Source organism: Spermophilus citellus, assembly GCF_964194105.1.
Source record: "Spermophilus citellus genome assembly, chromosome: 1".
NCBI classification, from domain to species: domain Eukaryota; kingdom Metazoa; phylum Chordata; class Mammalia; order Rodentia; family Sciuridae; genus Spermophilus; species Spermophilus citellus.
In genome coordinates, this window is record NC_138182.1 from 176,625,572 (window position 1) to 176,641,652 (window position 16,081).

The window sequence follows — 16,081 nt, forward strand, 5'->3', positions numbered from 1 at the left end:
AAGCTCTCCCTCCCTGAAATCATGGCTACAATTATTTCACAAAATACAATTTGTGACTTCTAGAGACAATATTCCCTTTTTTCCTTTCTCCCTCACTAAAACTGCAAGTTCAGGACAAACAATGAATGAAAATAGAACTTGAGAGGCAGGCTTTGTTTGTAGCACGTTAGTTCTGCTAAAGGGTTGCCCCCTATTCACCCTCCACTCCAGTTCTCTGACTCAAGTATACATATTATGTTTTAACAGATGGGAAGGCTGGCGGCTGCTGGGCTGTAAAACAGGAAGGCGGAATCTGCACCTAGTGATATTGAACTGAATGCTCGTAAAGTTCATGGACATAACACTGACCCAGACAGACTAGGCAGATGCAGACATGCTTACACATATACACTCACCATACACTCCACAGCTCAAAGGGCTCATCTCTGTGACCCAGGGAAAGTTCAAGGCTGTTTCCCCTTCATATATTTTTACCTCATCTACCTATCAATTTCACACATACATATATATACGAGTATGTGTATATGTATGTATATATATGTATATATATATGTGTGAATACATATATATGTACATCCACATATGCATACACACATACACACATATAACTATATATGTCAACATTTTATGTATTTTTCAAAGAGCTATTCCCAAATTCTGGACCCACGTCTCTTTCTAGTACTCTCAATAAGCTCTCATTCATTTCAAATAAGAATGAGAAGAAAATATTGTACTGGATACTATTTAGTCAACACATAACATAAACTTCATGTATGTAATTGCCCTCAGATAAAACAAGCTGCATTAAAAGACAAAAAGGAAATCTAATCCAGACCGAGTCACAAAGTGTCAGGTTTAACCTTGACTCCTCTGTTGTCAGTTCTTGCCACAACTTCATCACTTAAACACACAGGTGCTCAAACAAACGCCACCGGACCAGCTAGCGGTCCCTTTCGCAGTCTTGCCTCGGTCTCTCCCGGGCTGAGGCAGTGTTAGACACAGCAGCTCCCCCACCCCCACCCCGGTCCTAATTAAGTCCCTCAGACACATCTTGCGGGTGGATGTCTCGGAGGTTGGAGCCCCTCAAGAGGGGAGCGGATGCAACTGCTGATAGGAAGTAATTACTTTACAAAGTTTAACGTCCAGCAGCGCTGTCAATTCCTTTCCATCTGCAAAGCACTGAAGCCCCCGCTGTGGTGCCCACCCGGCTGGCCAATTTCTGGCGGCTGAAGACCCACCCAGAACACGAACGCTCGCTCAGCCCACGGGTTCAGATGCCAACGCCGGGTTACCGCACCGCACCGGCTGGGACGCCGGTTAATGTTTGAGGCACCCGTCCGCACGTCATCTAGGAACTGCTGTCCGCACACCGGAGGGCACGGTAGCCGACCCCCTGCGCGATGTCGCCGCCGCAGAGGGACAGGGGACGCGTCCGGACCTAATAATGGCAATTACGCCAAGTTGGTGCGTACAGCGAATCGCGTTCGGGGCCGAGTTGGGATGCTTTGAAAACAAGTTCGGGAGTGGGCATATTGGCATTGAGTAAATTTCGCCCATCTGACCTCCCACAGCGGCCACGCTCTGACTGACCGACAGAAGAACGCCAGGAAGCGTCCGGTCTCTCGGTTCGCCGGCCGCGGAACGGCGCTGAGAGGAGCCGCTCGCCCGGCGCGCGGCCACTCACCCTCCTTGCCGAGTCCCGATCGCAGACCGACGCCCCTTCTGCAGGTTCTCAGTTCCAAGTTGCCCCGAACCGGTGGTTTCTCACGCCCCGGCGGGCCAGGACACACTGAATCTGACCCGCACCTCGAAGGGAGCACCGCAAGCCAGGCGGCCGCCCCGGCTCAGCAGTCTCCGGAGCGCGCTGACAATTCGCGGACCTGATCAGCGAATGAGGCGGAACGCCGGGCTGAGCAGATCAGGCTCCGGAGGGAGGCGGGACCCGACGGTGAGGGGGGCGGAGCCAGACCCGGGCCGGCCTCGCGGGGCGGGGCGTCAATCAACCCGTGACTGATGGAGCCGACAGCCAATCGTAGTGGCGCCAGGACCTTCGACGACCGCGGGCTGTGCTTAGCACCCGTTCCCGCCCCGCAGACACTATCCAATCGCCTGCGGCCAAGGACTGGCTGGGGGTATTTTCTGGCGGCGGCGAAGTTGGCTACTGCAAAGTGTGGTGGCTGCTGGCGGGTTTTGCATGGCTTGCTGCAGTGGGACCTGGACGCTTCAGGAGGGAGGCGGCGGCCCCTGAAGCCCCCTAGCCGAGAGAGGTCGGGAGGCCCCAGAGCCATCACGTGTCGGCGTACTGTGGAGCTAGAAGCCCAACCGCAGCGCAGGCAGAGACCCGGTTGACTACGCTTGTATCTGGAACCTGCCAGAGGCGCGGAACGTGGCTGCTCCAAAGGAGCCCCCGCCGTCGGAGGAAACAGAGGACCCCAAGGTGAGGCCCAGGACCGACCACCCAGCCACCAGTGGAAGACTGGGCCAGAGACTGAGAGCCCCGGGCTCCCTGGAAAACGTTCTGATCTTGATCTAAAGATTATCATCATCGAAACAAAACACGAGCTCCAGAAACCTCACGAAAAGTTCAGTATAGGCCCTCCTCCTCACTCTTGCCCTCCACACCACTGTCTTAGGAAACCTTACAGGTGCCTAGGTCCCTTCTTCCCTACACATGACGTCCGGGGCACTAGCTCTGAGCCGGGACCAGGAATAGGCACCAGTGCTGGAAGGCGCCAGAATCTGCAAGACCCTCCCCCTCTCAGGCGGGCTGACCTGCAGAGTAGCATCCTCAGGGGTGGCTTCTGTGACTGTCTTCTGGGTCTACCAGGATTCTCGAGGGACCAAGATCATCCATCTTTGTGGTCAGGAAGCTGCTGAGGAGCCGTATCTGTCCCACTGTGTGTTTCCACTCCTTCCACCTCCCAGGCTGGGAGGGAGACATGGAGCCATCTCAGAAATGTCAATAAGAGGGCATCAGTAGCCTGAGCTATGTGGATCACTTATCGCAGAACAGCTCTGGAATATGGCTTTGTGGATTTAGCCCACCTAGCTGTCCGGGTCACTGCTGCTGCTCATTTTAAGCCCTCATCCTGGGTATAACACACACACATACACGTGCAAATGTATTATCAAAAGCAGAGGGTTGGGTGCTCTTACTTTCCATCTGAGGCCTATAATGTAAGTGAGCCCTAGACTGTCTGCTCCAGGTGGGAGGAGCCTCTGCCTAAAACTGCACCTGCCATAGATAGGCACCCAACCCATGTTAGTAGGAATATAGGAATGCAAGACAAGAAATAGACCAAACTTCCTAGCACCCTGACACCTGCAGAGACAACCCCCCACCCCTTCCCCATCCTTTTGCTTCTAGCTCAAGCCCTTGAGAGCATTGTCTCTCTTGAATTCCATAAGTCCTTTAGAATTTAGTCTCTCAGTGTAAGGAACTGTTAATATGTGAGGGAGCCTCAGGAATTATTTTAATGGCCATCCATAAGGTCCTGCATCACAGCTGACCTCTCACAAGAAGGTTCTAATGAGGTCACTAGGGAAAAGAAAGGCAAAGGACTGGCCTGTGACTGGAAAGCAGATGGCCCTGTGGTAGGGAAGGCTGCAACTCTTTGATGAGCTCTCTGCTGGGTTGAGTTTCAATGAGTCTCCTCAGATCCCCTTCTCAGTGGGGGAAGGTTCATAGGTAGGCTATCAAAAGGGCAAGAATAGGGCCTGGACAGTACTTAGCAGCCCTAAAAAATTGGTAAGTGATGCCTAAATGGTACATATTTAAACCCCTCCTTGCCTAGTGAACAGGAAGTCTGGTACAGATGAGGAAGACCATCCTTATTAATTTCTAGGGATTACTCAGTATGCTGCTGCATGACTGAGGAGAATGACCCTTGCCCACAAAGAATTAGATGTAGACCACATGAATGAAATACACATTAAGTATCTGCCAATGTTGGGATGAGTGGGGGATGTGGTAACAGGGCTGGAGGTGCCAGACAGAAGAAGGGAAGGCTTAGGAGAAGATGTTACTTCCTATCCTGGTTCTAGCAGTAATGTTAGCTGTTCATCACTGTGACAAAATTTTATCTGAGAAAATCAACTTTAAGGAAGAAAGGTTTATTTTGGCTTGCACCTTCAGAGGTTTCAGTCCATTATTACTTGACCTCTTTTGGTCAGTGGCAGCAGAGTACTTCATGGTGGGAGCATGGGATAGAACAAGGCTGCTCACCTTATGGTGTCCAGGAGGCAAAGAGAGAGGAAGAGATGGGCTTCCCAATATCCCCTTCAAGAGCATAATCTCCAATGGAATAAGGTTCTTAAAGTAGGCCCTACCTTCTACCACCTTTCAGTAGTGCCACAGGCTGGGGAATGACCTTTTTATACATGGGCCTTTAGGGGATGTTAACAATCTATAGCAAGCAGAAAAACTTCACTTTGATCATTTTTTAAAAATTGTGCTCTTCTGTTTGTTTTCATAAACCTCTGTAAGCTTTCCATTGAAACCTACCATGAAGCATCATCCTTGATTGGAATTCTCAGGGGAAAAAAAATATATTTCTTTGGATTTTCCTCCCTACACTCCTGAGTCACCAAACAAAAACTAGAGACAAAGTCTGCCAAAAGTGCTTATCATTTTCATATCCTGTGAAGGTGTTTCACAGATACTGATTATTTTCCAAATCACCTGGTTAATAGGAGCCAAGGACTGGCTGGTGACTAAACTTACCAAAGTATTTATGTTAGATGATGGAAAAAGGAAATTTCCTTTGTGAAATAAGTTAGAATTAGGTGACTTTCATGTCCCAATTTCTAAGGTTTTTCATTTGTTTCATACAGACAGGTCTGTCCATGGTTCTTTGTCAAGTAGCAGGTTTCATTTTCTCTTTTAGAGTACATGACAGAAAAGAGCATATTTGGGCTACATTCATATTTCTACAATTTCTTTTGTTATAATTGGTTTTCAACAAAAGCTCATCACTTGAACACAAGACTTACATTTCTTTTATTAACATCTTTTATTTTTTTCAAGACGGACCGAAACCAGCACTTTATGCATGCTAGGCAAGAACTCTGCCACTGAGCTAAATCCCTAACCCCAGCTGTAATCTTTTGAGTTTGGGTGAGCTTGATATTCTACAAAGGAAAATGAGATCTGTTCCTGAGAACTCACACTAATATGTATGAAACAAACAGAAAACCATTAAAAAGTGATGTGGAGAGGCTGGGAATGTGGCTCAAGCGGTAACGTGCTTGCCTGGCTTGTGCGGGGCGCTGGGTTTGATCCTCAGCACCACATAAAATAAAATAAAGATGTTGTGTCCACCGAAAACTGAAAAATAAATATTAAAAAATTCTCTCTCTCTCTCTCTTCTCTCTCTCTTTAAAAAAATGATGTGGAAGTTATTTTCTTACTTCCAACCTTTTGCATGAAAGGAAATTTATTTCACTCAAAGGAATCAGGAAGTTTCTGGAATAACTTGAGGATGAGAAGACTCATGTGGAATCATGGAAATAGGGCTGGTTCCTTTGTGAATGATAAAGTTATCTTCAGGTATTATCATCCCTCTCTGACACTAAAACAATATTTTCGAACCTTCTCAATTTGATGGCTTCTAATCTGAGTGGCTTTAGTGGTAAGCATTTCTGATAACCTCCTTTTCCCCATGCTTCCTTGGTCAACAATGGTGGCAGAATTTGCCTACTTTGTTTAGTTGCTCAAGGGGGACCCCATGACAGTGGTTACAAAGACTGTAAGTCCATTGTGCTTATAATAAAACTGATTTTTGAAAAGGAGGAGAAAGTGAGGTTGAGATGGGAAAACAGAGTGCTCTGAACAGTTTTTTATACACTAAATTTCTATCTATTTCAGTCATTAGATTCTTGACCTTCCATAAATGGAAATGAGGGGGAAAGGCCCTTTACTATCTTTCTTCAGTTACCACATGGAAGCTGTAAATGGGAATGGGTCACCAAACAAAAAGCAAACCTAGAGTTGAGGAAAATTTTACATAAGTGAATAGTATGTTTCCCTCTTTTCCATTCCTATCACCTCTCAACATAGATTTGCTTTTAAAATTGTTTACAACCTGAACAGTTTGCACTAAAAATCTTGGCAAAGAAATGCAGAAATTTCTACATTTTTGCCTGGGTGTGGTGGCATATACCTACAATCCCAGCAACTCAGGAGGCTGAGGCAGGAGGATCACAAATTTGAGGCCAGCCTAATCAACTTGGCAAGACCCAGTCTCAAAATGAGCTTGGTTGTGGCTCAATGGTAGAGGACTTCTAGGTTCAATCACCAGTAGGATGGGATGATATAAATCCCAGGAAATTACTGAAGGAAGGGAGGGAAGGAAGGAAAGAGGAAAGGGAGGAGGGAGGGAGGGAAGGGAGAGGGAGGAGGGAAGGGAGGAGGGAGGGAGGGAGGGAAGGAAGGAAAGAAGGTGGGTAGGGGAAGGGGAAGGAGGAAAGAAAGAAAAAGAAGTTTATTTCTAAATTCCTGTCAGAAGCTACAGGTTCTAATACCAGCTCTGCTATGAATTCATTCTGAGACCTTGTCCAGGTCATTTATCTTTCATATTTAGTTTCCCATCTATGACACTGCAGTGATACTTCTGACCAATTTTGGAGATGGGAGAGATAACTAATAAAAAGTGCACTTTGAAATATTAATTGATGATTAGACTATAAAATATCATGTAGGTATTTTGGGCAAACTAAATGGTGTTGGTTTGTATACAGCAACTAGGAGATATTTTTATAGCAGAGACATTTTTCTGGCATGGTATCTGTAGCAAGTATGATACCACCCACCAAACAATGCTATTTCATTACATTTGAAAGCCAAAGCAACTTCCCCATTGAGTTATATTGCCACAGGACCAACTAACCTAAAATGTGCTAACAGAAATGGGTAGGGAAGGGCAATTTTTGCACAAAAATTTTGGATTTTATCATACATTCCTTGGAAGAAAAACTATACTGAACTAATTAAGAATTGATGCCACTGAAGACAATTGATAGGAGACCACAGTGACTTTGGTAAATGATAGCTGGATATAAAACTAGACAGACTGTCCAGGAATCCACTGCAAGAGACTTCAAAAAATACTCCTAGTTTTTAAAATTAATTATAAAATGAATAGCCCTAATGGACTAGACAGCCATTTGGAAATGGAGGATTATGTGCCATGTGCTGGAGGTCAGGGTGGAAGGAGGGGTGTTAGGAATAGATTCTTATTAGTGGGGTTCTCCAGAAAACAAGGAATTAGGATATACATATACATATATATGTATATACACACACACACACAGTATTGCAAAGAAAAGTCCCAGAATCTGCTCTCTACAACCCGAGACCCTTCAGTGATTTAACACCAGTCCAAGTGAGAAGGCCTGAGAACCAGGTGAGCCGATAGGATGGTATAATTCCCAGGAAATTACTGATGTCCCAGTCAAGCAGACAGAAAGGAAGCAAAGGGTTGAATTCCTACTTCCTCAGCCTTTTTGTTTTATTAAAGGCCTCAGTAAATTGAATGATGCCCACCTAAATTGGGGAAGGCAATCTGCGTTACTGATTCCACCTGTTTAAATGCTAATCTCATTCAGAAACACACACACACCCAGAAATAATATTTAATCTGGACAGTCCATGGCATAGTCAAGTTGACACATAAAATTAACAATCACAAATACAATAAAAACAGGAGGAAGTTCTCAATGTGTGAAGAGTATGGGCTTTGGACAAGTGAGATCTTGGGCAGGTGACTTAGCTTCTCTAAACCAAATGGAGTGGATGTGGACGTGATTCGGTTTGTCTCATGAGGTTGTTTTGAAGTTCAAATGAGAGCCTAGCACAGGGCCTATCTCTACTGATAATAATTCTTCGTATTTATTACTAGGTGTTATGCTCTTTTTAAACTTCTACATCTAATGACTTAATTGATCCTCATGATAAGCTTATAATATTGCTGCCATCTTCTCTTCCTTAGAGTTCCTAAGTTGAAGGACTATTCAAGGAATAATATCCTGCTATGTACTAAAAATAAAAATTCTCTTTTTATAGGAACTAGAGATATTCTAGGAAAATTTATTTTTCTATGGACATCCTCTTTCTTGAACATATTAAAGATGAAAATACCATCTTAAACTAGCATTGCCTTGCTTTCATGTGGAAAGAGCTAATTTACCCCTTCCCTGATACCTCAGAAGCCAAGTTGCAATGGTTGCACATGTATCACAATAAAGCAACGTAGGGACTTAGAATTTAGGACAAAAAGAGTGATAGAAAATGAGTGGTACTTTAAAACCCCAAATCATTTTCCAAGTCTCATTGTAAGCTCCTAAAATATTTGGGCTTCTAAACCGTGTACTCATCAACTGGATTTTAGACTTTGTGGGAATTAGTTCCCTTGAGGAAGCAGTATTGGAATAACTGACCAGGCAAACAGTGAAAAAAATGGATTATCCTTTTGAAATGAATCATATCATTAGTTATTATGAATACCCCAATTATGACAGATTCACATGTAAGCATGCCAGGGAAAAGTAGCTGTGAATTATAATACACAAAATTGTTTATTACCCAAGAGAATCTAGGTGCTAATGTGAATGGTATTGCATCTGTGAAATTCTGAAACCCACAAAGGATTTGAAGATATAAAGCCAAATAAAACATAATACAGAGGAAAATGATTTTGATTATGTAAAATTTATATATAGCATTTCATTTTACATTTTCAAATTGCTTTCCAGTCATTGGTTTATTCTTCACACACACCTGAGGAGTACATCCATGCTGTTATCCTCTGTTCATAGCTGAGGCAACTGAGACTGAAAGAGGCAAGGGGTTTAGTCCAAGAGCACCATAGGGGCTGGGTGAGAAATCATTCATTCAATCTATTCAGCACCACTCTTGGCAGAGCACCAGCATCTATGTGGTGGCAGTGCGCACAGATGGGTACTCTCTACTTGACCTCTGCCTTGCAGAACTTGCTGTCTGCTGGTGCAATAAGTGGTTTATCATTTAGGAACATTCCAGACACCAAGGACAAAGATTTAAAGAAAGTGAGAGTTTGATAAGCTTCCTGAAGACAGTGGGATTCAAGACCCTTTGAGGGTGCGTATAAATGGAGGTCATGGAAGGTAGGAATGACACAGAGACATGAAGGTAGGCAAATTCAAGACATCCTGGAGAATGTCTGACTATAGCACAGCAGTTACGGGGAAAGGGCTGGAGAGTAAGAGGAGGAACAGCTTTTCCAGGTCACTGAATGCCCCGCAAAAATATATGGATTTCAGCTTGTGGGTACTGGGGGTTGGACTCATCTTCTGACTTCTCACATTCACTCATTATTCTACATGTGTTAGACAAAGTGCTAATATATGCTTAGTCTACAGTATTTTCCCACACATTGGCTTTTTAAAACTTTACATCATTCCAAAAAGATACATGTTATTACTCCTCTTTTAGGGGATAAACAAAGCGGATATACTTGAAGGTTGAGACTTGTGCACAAGATCATATGGCTCAGGGCTGAGGCTGTAGCTCAGTGATAAAGTGCTTGCCTCACATGTGTGAGGCACTGGGTTCAATCCTCAGCACCACATAAAAATAAATAAATATACTGTGTGTTCATCTACAACTAAGTTAAAAAAATCATATGGCTCATAACTGACAGATGTGTTATTCATAAACAGGACCGCTAACTTCTGCTCAGAGAATGGAAAGAACAGATGCAGATTCTGAATAAGATATTCAGGATAGCCATCCAATAATGTGCCCCTCACTACAGCTAACTATCTTCCCAGAATTAGTGAGGAACATAAAGGGAAATAAAATTAATTCCATAACATGTAGGTTATTTTATGTCTAAAGGCAGTTCTGGGTTAAAAAGAAAGACAAAGGGTATTTTCCCTTATTTTTCTGGCCTACAACAAATATTGTCATTTTGATGATGTTGGTCTTATGGGTATCTTTGATACATTCTGTTTTCAATCTTTCCACTAAGACAGAATCTTTCTCTAGAGTTAGTCAATTTGGTCCTTAAAACTTTCCCCTTAGCCCTGCAACCTAACCCATTTATCTTAGTGCCCTATAAGGGACACATGCCAGCTTGAAGTGTTGCCCATCAAGAAATAGCTTTTGGTACAGGCTACTAATTTGCATTTTTAATGTTTAATCATCAAAACTAAAATACAAGTGAGAGGAGTACTATCATTAAACCAAAAATATTTAGAATGAAAACAGATTGCTTATTTAAATATATCCATAAGAAAATAAAGAGAGGCTCTGAGGAGGTGGGTGGTTACTTAGGTGACATAAAAATTAAAACAGAAAAATTTAACATTTGTTAATAGGGTGCTTCTCATTGATCAGGTTTTGAGGAATAATATTTTTGGAAAATTCCTGTCTATGATCAGTGAGAAAAGTCTTTCTCTAAAGCAAATATTTACCACAAGTGTTGGGCTATTGTTGACCTTCTACATAGAGAAAATTGGGAAACCACCAAATGTGGAAATTTGAAATCTTTAATTCAATATGCAACATTCTCCTTATCCCTCAACCCTCCAGTGCCTTGTTTAGCAGACTGTACTTTCTAATCCAAGTTATGGAGACTCACAAGTAAATGGTTGAGTGTTTTTTCTTCTTTTTATTTTATTTTTTAGGAAGTTGAAAGAAAGCAAAGTTAACATGCAAATGTGATTAAGTTTCAGATAAGAGCCTAAGGCTCCTCCTTGAAAGATATGAAAAACAAGCTTTAGGCCAAAAAAAAAAAAAAAATGAACCTATTGCTGCCCTATCTTTCAAATCCCATGACCTTTTCTCTGATTTCAAGGAGGGCAGTGAAGTAAACACAGGTGGACTGTGTTTCACTGAGGAAAAAGATGGAATGAATTAATGATTCCTCAACTTCTAGATCTGTAAAGCAAATGAACATTTACCTTGAGATATTGGGAAGACAAAATTTTGAAAATCTCAAAAGAAATCGTATAACTTATTGTAATCATTTACATATCTTTACAGGGGAAAAATCCACCACGCACACTTCTGGGTATTTTCCATATTGATGGACGAAAGTGTTAAGAATACTTAAGTGAATCCCATTGAAAAGGCTGTATTAGTATTAATTTCTTCAAACTACTGAAATGAAGTCTATGTGGCTCTTTCTCCTACTCAGAAGTTCAGCAAAAATGCTGAGATTCTCAAAGATTACTGAGGTAGAAATATGCTGGAATTAACCTATTTTTAAAACAATAACTGTGCATAATAGATAATTTCCCCAACCAATGTGGCTCACTGCACTGACGCTCTTTCCACCAGAGCTTCTGAATTCTGATCAGGGTCTAATAGCTGTCGCAAGCAGGAAAATGTTGTGTGAGAAGTAAAAAATGGCATTTTAATTTGCCAGCTGCTGAAAGCCAGTCTAGGAGTCTCCAGGAAACTAGTATGTCAGCTGACCAAACCCTGGGAGTCTATGGAGAGGTTGACAGCTTGCCCTGACTCAGGGAACCCAAGGCAACGCCATAGGCATCTCAAGGGACTATTGGCAGCCTCCACAGCAAGCACTAGAGTTTTATCCACAAAGACATGTGTATGTATGGGTATGTTTGTGTGTGTGTGTATGTATATATGTATGTATGTATGTATATGTATGTATGTGTGTGTGTGTGTGTGTGTATGTGTATATATATATATATATATATATATATATATATATATATATATATATATAATTTAGTTGTTAGCAAGTCCTGAGCTTAACCAAAAAAGTCAGTTGCCTTGGGACTACAACCTAAACCCTGAGGGACCCAAAGAGGAAAAAGCATGGTCAAGGTCAAGTGGCCCAGAAAGAAACTTGCTGATGGTTCATGGCTCACGGCTCACATTAGCTACTGGGAGGGCACTAATTCTCATTCAGAGTCACAGAAATCATTTAATTGTGAATGAATTGACATACATAAAATGGACCTGGCACTTTAAAATATGTGACCCTTTCAAAGCAAAATGGGAAAGAAGAAAAAACATATTTGTTTTCTGCCTCATTTTTTCAAGAAGCTGAGTATATAGCACAAATGTACCCTTAGTTGTGGGTCACCATTGTTATGATACCTGCCCTTAATTCCAAGGTTAGATATTCTTTCCCTATATCTGCCTTCTCACCTTTTCCCAATGTGAAAGAGTTGTGAAGGTGTCATTTTGACCACATATTCTTTCAGTCGAATAGAAGAAATGAGAAAAAGCTCAATATTACTATACAGGACTTATCAATAAACTAGAAAACAACTCAGGCTTAACATCAAGGGTGGGTGAGTAGTGTCAGCTTAAAGATTTTTGTGAACATTCATATATATTTTCTAAGAATATTTTTCAGATGAGTATATTTATAGGTATAATCTCTAATTGCATTAAAAATGAAAAATAGCAGAATAGCACATTTATTTCAGGGCTATTTTATGTACTTATTTATTGTCATGATTGGACATGTCTTTCCTATGACTGCACACTGTATCTGCTTATTAGTCTTGGTGGTGAGGAAGAATTACTGTACTTTGGTGTTAGGAAAAGATCCTTGAAATGATGAGGAAGGTTACAGGAAGGCCCATGAAGTGTTTATTTTGATATTTGTCTCATTTTAAAAGGCTGTGACTAGAACTTCTTACCTGTCTAATAAGCATTCATGAAACATTTTTATGTTTGCTGAATGATTTACAGTCCCCTATTAGTCTTTATAATCACCCTTTGAGGGTGGGTCAGTATTACTGCCTACAGTTTACATATGAGGAAATTTAAGACACAAAGGGATTATGTGATTTGTACAAGGTCACCCAGCATACAAGCCTAGATAATAAAAGATGACTGCAAAGCTCTTTCCAAATAAAAAGTGCTTATAAATGTTAGGCGGTATTAGTGGATATGATCCTAGGATGGGTAAAACATTCTCCAGGAGTAAGGTCTCTATATGCTCTATAAGATTAATTTTTTTAACCTCACAGTGACTTTTGAAATAGTTATTCTTGAACCTGGCTATATATGAGAAATGTCTGCAAAGTTTTTAGAACATGAGAATACCTGGGTCTTAATGCAGCCTACAAAATCATAATCTGGGTAGGGGGGCCTAGATCATCTGTGCCTTAAAAAGCTCCATGGAGGATTCTGATCCTCAGTCAGAATCAAGAGCCACTACTCTAGACTACAGTAATAACCCCAGTTAGGCCAAGAGCAACCACAAACATGGTTTTGGGTTATTTATGGGTCCACTTTAAAGTTTTTATTCTGAGTATCTTGTATTTCTTTATAATCCACATAGTAAGAACCTATAGTACATGCCCATTCATCCATCTGTCAAACATGGTTGAATACCTGCTATGTGGAGATTTCAGAGTAAAAATAATGATCTTTGCCACAAGGAGTTTATAATCAAGTGGCAAAACCAACCAACCAACCAACCAATCAAATACATATTAAATTATAATCAAAATGTAAAACCAAAGTGTTAGGCATTATTCATGTAAGTGGAAACAACTCAAATGTTCATCAACTAATAAATGAATAAATGTGGTAAAACCATGCAATGAACAACTATGCAACAATAAAATGGAATGAAGTACTCATACATATGCTACAATGTGGATGAACCTTAAAATCATTACGCGAAGTGAAAGAAACCAGTCATAAAGGGCCACATATTATATGATTCCACTTTTATTAAATGTCATGAATAGGAACATCTATAGAGAAAGAAAATAGATTAGAGGTTGCTGGGGGCTGGAGAAGGTTGAAAGAAAATGGGGAATGACTTTTAAAGTAACTGGTTTCTTTTTGGGGTGATGAAAATGTTCAAAATTAATTATAATAATTGCATAGCTCTGCTGACTATACTAAGAATTGTTAAATCATGCACTTCAAATGAGTAAATCATTTTGTCTGGGAATTATGTCTCTCAATAAGATAGATAGATAAATACATAGATAGATAGATAGAGAAACAGATCTAACTATACAAACTTGGAGGAAGGAGTCATTAATTAATTTGGATTTTTTAAAAAGTGGCATAAAATTCCCTTTGAGCCAAGTCAAAAAAGGTGATTTTTTTTTTAAGGTGCCCAGGGTGGAAGGAGAAAAGTCTTGCTCAAAGACATAGTCAGTGATGGTGCCTTCATGCAAGGGCAAATTATCTGGAATATAGATACAGTTTAGGATACATAAAGGATGAAGTAAATGGGGTTATATGTAGGACTTTTACTGCCGAAGGTTGTTTTTCATTTTTGTAGGCATGGTATGCCTTAAGTGATTATGAATGGCCTGATCAGACACGTAATTTGGAAGGGTAATTAGAGATGGTCATGAGGTAGATAGAAGATGGTATGGAAGGGCAGTGAGCAAGAAAGACCACTTAGGAAGCAAGGCTACTGAAATGTGTATGTGAGAGATAATGAAGTCTCAAGTATGACAATAGCAATGAGGACAGAAATAGGAGACAGAAAATAGTTAAGAAGTAGAATCATAGAACATTGATAATGGAGAGGAGGTGAGAAAATACGGGGTATATATAGCCCAGTTTGAGACCACATAATGGCTTAGGTCCTTTTTTGATTTGCTATTTAGTATCCTAACACAGCCAGGCATGATGGCACACACCTATTATCTCAGTAACTTGGTAGACTGAGGCAGGAGGATTACAAGTTTGAAGCCAGCCTTAGCAAACTTAGCCAGAACCTGTCTCAAAAAATAAAAATGACTGGGGATGTAGCTCAGTGGTAAAGCACTCCTGGATTCTACTTCTGGAACAAAAAAAAATTAAAATAAATTATATATATATTTATTTTAATTATATATACACACACACACACACACACACATATATATATATATATATATATATATATATACACACACATACACACACACACAAAACTCATAATGCAAATACTATTATTTAAAAGACATCTAACATCTAAAAAATAAAAATGGGGATGTAGCTCAGTGGTAAAGCACTTCTGTTTTCCAACTCTGGTACATACATACATACATACATACATACATAAATAAATAAATAAATAAATAAACACACACACACACACACACACACACACACACACACACCCCTCATAATGCAAATACTATTATTTAAATGACATCTAACAGCCAGATCATAGCTCTTTAAAATCTTGTTGACAAGGATTTGATTACAGAGAGCCTTAGTTTCTTAACAAAGGAATGTGTATTGTGAATCAAGGGTGGACTGAAGAGGGAAATACTATCCTATCATTCTGTGAGTACTCTCATAGCAGAGCCTCCCTTGTTGGAGATGAAGCATTAATTTATGGCCTTTTCTAAACGACTAAGTATTTACCTCTTGCTCAGACAGCTTCCCTAGAAACACTTCCTTTGGTGTGAGCAGCTTGGATTTACTGCCAGGGCAACACCTCCTATCCAACGCCCACACTGCCTCTTGGCTTGGTCCTCTCCAGCAGGTGTTCATAAATAGCATTTTGTTTTGATTCTAAAAAGAGTACAGGCTTTGAAAAGTATAGGTTGATTGTATCATACATTTTAACTTTCACTTACAAGTGTTCTGATAGGTAAGATCTGAAACCATGGAATCTCAGAGATGAGGGAGACAAAGACACCTTTTCTCTTAATCATGTAAGGTCACACCTATGCTTCCCATTAAAAGGAGGGGCAGCCAGACCCTGGGCAAGGTCAAAATAGAAATAGCCTCTCCCAGGGCACAGTAGTATACTCCCTGAGGATCTGTTTAGGCCTCCTTTGTGAGCTTTGGAAAGTGTTGCAATGACACTGTCTGCTGCCAGCAGAATTTGAGAACAGTGTCCCTGGCAAGTGCCTTATAGGAGTTTACCAAGCAGATAACACCATTTAGAGCTAACCACTTACTGAGATGTGCTTATCTGTGCCTGTCAGTAAATAATGACTATGACATGGTTCAATCACAGTTGTTAGTGGAGCTAATTACAACAGTCTTAAGTGGGAAAAAGCCCAGTAGCCACCTTCAAGGAACTTGCATCACAGGCTTAAACAGGGTAAGCAGTGAAAACCCACCTGCTGGGGGAACTTTAAACAT

General features: G+C 41.1%; 1 protein-coding gene across 3 annotated transcripts in view; it reads right to left on the bottom strand.

The window, feature by feature from the left end:
* The window catches only part of MARCHF3 (membrane associated ring-CH-type finger 3), a 175,123-nt gene that overhangs the window by 145,697 nt on the left and 13,345 nt on the right, over positions 1 to 16,081 (bottom strand). For 2 of the 3 annotated variants that reach the window (XM_081298413.1, XM_081298411.1), the window contains exon 1: positions 1,685 to 1,871. The exons of the other annotated variant lie outside the window; for it this stretch is intronic. The gene's annotated coding sequence lies outside the window, so the exon portion shown is untranslated. Of the gene's footprint in view, positions 1 to 1,684; positions 1,872 to 16,081 lie in introns of those variants that run through there. 3 annotated transcript variants of the gene reach the window in all.